Genomic DNA, 5,405 nt, shown 5'->3' with positions numbered 1-5,405 from the left:
TGCTGCGTTCATGCAGGCTCGGAAATGCTGAAGCCTACAGAACAAACATCGGTTATAAAAACCCGATACCGATAATTCCCGATATTACATTTTTTTAGTGAATATCGGCCGATAATATCGGAGGGCCGATATTATCGGACATCCCTAGAAAAAAGGTATGAGTACTGTTACTAACTAGCTGGCATAGCATGTACATGCAACATTTAAAAAGGCACAAATTGTACCAGAAGAATGGAAAATTGTATTTTAGAAATTACTAATTTAGTATAAAACTTCTTTATTTCTCATACAATGTGTGCAAAAATTATCAAACAAGACTAAGAGTCTGCATGCAGAGCAGTTCTGTGAGGCTGTACACAGAGATTCTTTGAACTAAATGCTAATGATAGCACACTTACATGCTCACAGTAATAATGATACGATTTTAAGCAGATATGTTTGCCAAGTTCACTGTCTTACTTGCAGATAAGCACTAAATGCAACGTACAACTGAAGCTGATAGGAAAGTCATCAGTTTTTTACAAGTGTTTTTTTTTTACAAGGATTCTAGAAATCTTTATCCATATTCCCACTCCAAAAATCAAGTAATGGCTGTATTGTGGTGTTCGCTGTGTTATGTATTCTACTGTCTAATCATTTTGTCCTTCTTATATTTGGCAAACTAAGTGATTAGCTGATCAAAGGATGCTGGTTTCCCGTCTACTGAGACCTAAAGTATTCATCAGGATATTGGCGTAGTGTATATATGCAACACTGACGGACTTGTTTGCCAAAATGAGACACAAAGAAAATGTCTTTGTGAAAACAGCAAGCGTGTGCAAGCACATCCAGTGTCCATGCAGGCACAGAGCCTCTCAAATCTGAAAAGCCTGTTAAATTCATGCTTTGCAGGAATTGTACCATAATAGGACACCTCTTATCCCTGCTAAACAAGGACACGCAGGTTTAGTTACTGAAGCACAAATGCACTGTATGTGTGATATTAATGTAGAGTACTATCTATCAGGATTTAATTAAAAGATAAATACAGCAAGGGGTTTAACAAGAGGCTTAATTTCACTAACAGATGAATGTACACCTGCTCCTTCAGGATGTTGGGGGATGGATTAGTCTTTGATTAGATTCTATAGTTGATGGGGCAAAACAAAGAGGGTCATTACAACAAGCTGCTTGAACTACAAACCTCACCAGCTCCACAGGGGCTCAGCATTTACTTTCTAATACTCTGCGGCAGCTAAAATAACAGGTGGAGTTTTCATAATCATTTCAGGTGCAGCTTATCTGCCACAAATATCTCCTTCTGTCCAAGAACAGATTGAAGTCCAATCAATTGCATAACTCTGTTATTGATGCAAATAATCTTGCAGTTCAATAGTTCTGCAGAGAGGTGGCAAGTGAAGGATCCTGGTACAGCAGCTGTGTCTCATCTGCACACTAATTATTAGCTCTTACCTCTGGAAAAGTACCATGCCAGCATGAACAGCAAGCGGACAAGTGCTGATACAATTAGTCAATTAGGTGTTATTCTGATGGAAACAATTTTAATCACTGAATGAAACTTAATGTGATTTCTCAAGTCAAATGGTCAGTTTTGGCCTGTTGGTCAGACAAAACAAGCAATTTGAAATCAATCAATTTGAATCACCTTGAAATAGTAGGTTTATAGCTTTTTCAACGGTTTTCTAGTATTTTTAGACAAAATATAACATTTTATTTTAATATTGTGGATTTTAAAAACATATTCAGCACATAAATGGTAACCAATGAGTTGAATCATTCAAGTGTGGTGTTACTGGATACTACAGCACCACAATGCAACACACAGCGAAATTGTACACATTCTGTATTGAAGATAAACTTTAATTTAGTTTACATGTTTGCAGATCACCTCTTAAAAAATATCTTCAAATCAAATGCTGAAGGTATCACATTAAAAGAGGCACTTTTTTTTAGAAGTGGTTTCATCTTACAGATGCATTGTGAAACTTCAATTACCTAAAACATGATGTGTGCTGCCTGATTCTTCTGAGGAAACGAAGGAGGTAAATAGCTTTCTTTTTATATCATGACACTAATCCAAATTAGTCTGATTACACTAATAGAAGAATCTGTTACAATGCATGACTGAATGTACAATCACTTGTCTTGATTACAACAAAAACAACAACAACAACAACAACAACAACAACCACCTGCAACTAAAAGAACAGATCAGTTGTTTGGGATGAGCTGAGTCTGAGAATGAGATTAATATCAGTCTTAGTTCAATTCATTCAACCTATGTTTACATACATATTTATAGAGTACATCTATAAAGCTCATTAATTAAAAAGTTATATGTCTGTTTATATTTAAATATAAAAACTTATTTTTATGGAAAGTAAGTGGTAAAAACCAACTGGGTGCAGTGACTGTGCACTTCATGCCAAAGACTTATAACAGTGAGTTTTCCAGGTTTGGCTTCAGTGCACCTGCACAGAGACCAACACCAGAACCTGTGCTCACTGACCGTATATGGCAACCTGTAGTCAGAGATATTACACACCAGCACTGGATGGATGTTTGTCAAAAAACAGCTCCAGCATAACTCCCTCTAAAGCCACACAGTTGTTTTTTACCTTTTTATGCGAAGGTTAAAGAAATGAGATACAACAACGAATTAGTGAGCTTTAAAAGTGTTGGTAAGCCTGTTTTTAAATTTTGGAGAGTTCCAATCTATTCGGTTTTCCCCTCTCGCCTCAAATCTAATGCTAATTTAGACTAAACACTTGACTCTTCTTGCTCCATACTTAACACCCAGACACGAGAGTGGCATCAATCTTACTCCTCTAACTCTTGGAAAGAAAGCAAGTATGCACAGTTCCCAAAATACTGAGTTAATCCTGTAGTCCTGTTAGTCCTGATTTTATACAACCACCAAAGGCTTCATCATTACTTTACTGAACTGACACAATATATTAAATATAATTATTAGTTAGCTTTGCAGTTAAGTCCAAGACAACTAATTGCATGATAGTCATCGTTTTGAAGGGCAGAATTAAGATATCTGTACTCAGTAGCACGGGTTCATGCATAGCACAGATTCTGACTGAAACATGTGTTTTATGTGTTACTATTTCCCACTTAATGTGTAAACTTTTCCTTTTTTTAACACTGCAAAAGACTCATTAACACGTAAGGCAGTCATTTCTGAATGGAACTGTGAACGTCCTTCTCTGCTGTTTGAGAAATGATACTGACTGCAGACTTTAAAAACTTAATCCACTCACTCCACTCAGTGTATTATGACAGCCAGCATACATTTCTTTATTGATGAAGAGGAGAATGGATTCCCTCCTTGTGCTATATGACACTAATGTCCTCCTGTTGCGGCTCTGGATTTTCTGTATTACTTCCTGCATAATTTAACACAATAGCCAACGATGCCTTTCTTGCATTTTAAGTAATTGTAAAGCTCAGCTGTAGATTACAGCGGTAATGAGCTCGCACCAACACTGTGTTGTTTTCACTCTACTCTTCATTAGAAGTCGACCCCCGCAAATAGGCGCCATCATCGCTGTGTTTACCGTTTTAATGCTGATCATTCAATCAGGCCCTGCCGTCGCAGCTGGTGTCCCGGCTCCCCTCCTGACACCAGGGGTGGACGCACCGGCAAAACAGCTCTGCACAAACAAGCCACAGCAATCAATAGCCAACACAAACACATAACGGTGGTGTTCTTGTGTAGCCTCTATCTATTGAAAATGAGCACCGGGCAGCTAAATAACCTTTTAGTGGGCCCAGGCAGGCGAGACAGATGACTTTCCTAAATGAGGCTTCTGCTGATGTTGGGCCTTAAATCAATGGCAGTGGCAGGCGTTGAAATGAAGCCCCTGCAGCATGTGCTCAGAGTTTCCGTTGAGAGAGATGGAAGCTATACCTCTCCACACATATTAATATTTTATCATTGGCACACTCATTCGCTCATTCCTATGAGAAAATATTGTCGCTATGGGCAAAATTATGATCCAATCCAGCACAGGTTCTTCATGATCAATTGTGTCTTACTTTGACTTACTGGTTTTGAGACCCTGTGAATGACTTTTCTGTCGTTTTAAATCCCTTGAAATGTAACGTTTGTTTCAAAGTATGGTAATCATTTTTACTGTTTATTGGATTTCAGATATTTGTTGTGAAATGCATTTCTCAAAACATTAGAAGCCACCGTAGGAATACCAGGAACAACACCTGCTAATGTTTATGCCTCTCCCCATTTTCCTTACAATTTTATCAATGTGCTGAGAGCAATCATAGCATCCGTGAACTATTATTACTTCTATTATTTGTGCTGATGTCAATTAGAAAAGCATACCTCATCCGTCTAAACTAAGGCTGCAGAAAGGTCCATAGAAAAGCTCCCCTAGTCAACAAATTATATGTCAACAATTTGTTATCATTTGATGTTTTGCATGCTGAGATAGACAGAGGCCCTAACCTGCTATGTAAGGGCTTTTTATTGAGATGCAAATGTTGTCTCGGGGATTTTAGCTCCTAGTCAATGGTTCATTGTGTATCCTTGGCTTCCTGGTGCTCTGCAAATTTATGATGTTATTTGTGATTCAAATAGATCCACCAGAGCACTGAGTACATGCAAGATTTCTGTGCATATTTGATCCCGAACTTTGAGAGGAATATCCGTTCCTTTTTTTTCCTGGAGCTTTTCCTTACTTGACAAATTTCTTTAAAGTGACAGTTCTCTCGAGTACAATTCATTCACTCTGGTTAATGGCGAGTTATAAAATCTAATTTGGTATTATGAAAATAATGAGCAATTTGAAAAATGATCATTAATACATTATGAAGAATTTTCCAAATACAGAAAGTGATGGTGTGCTAATAATATGAAAGCAATTTCCCTTGACAGGTTGCAAATGACCTTGAGGTAATGATATCTGTGACAGATAGGCATGTATTTCTGCTCCTATCTATCTATCTATCTATCTATCTATCTATCTTATCTATCTATCTATCTATCTATCAAGCATTAAGGTCTTTTTAGATGGGAAGCAATTGACGCTTCTTGTAATTCATTCTGAATGAGAGGAGGGTAGGTAGAGAGCCGTGTACAATCTGACAGGCGGAGCGACAAGTGGGCTCGATCCCGTTAAACTGTTGCAGTCAAGCTTGTCTCACCACACGCCCGCTGTTGAACTTTTACCAGCATGATGTGCAGTAACTACTGGAAACCACTGACAACTACAATGGATGAGTGACTGATCCTTGCTGTTTGTGAGTTTACTGAACAATATAACAGGACATTAACAGGAGAGAATTCAGATGGCAGAGCATCAGCGCAATGCATCAGGTAACTTCTAGGGGTGTGCATCTCTCCAATAAAAGACGATTCAATGCGTATCTCGATACAT

The sequence above is a fragment of the Morone saxatilis genome, unplaced genomic scaffold, assembly GCF_004916995.1.
Source record: "Morone saxatilis isolate NCDOM2014 unplaced genomic scaffold, NCSU_SB_2.0 Contig17, whole genome shotgun sequence".
NCBI lineage: Eukaryota > Metazoa > Chordata > Actinopteri > Moronidae > Morone > Morone saxatilis.
This window is presented reverse-complemented; position numbering follows the sequence as displayed.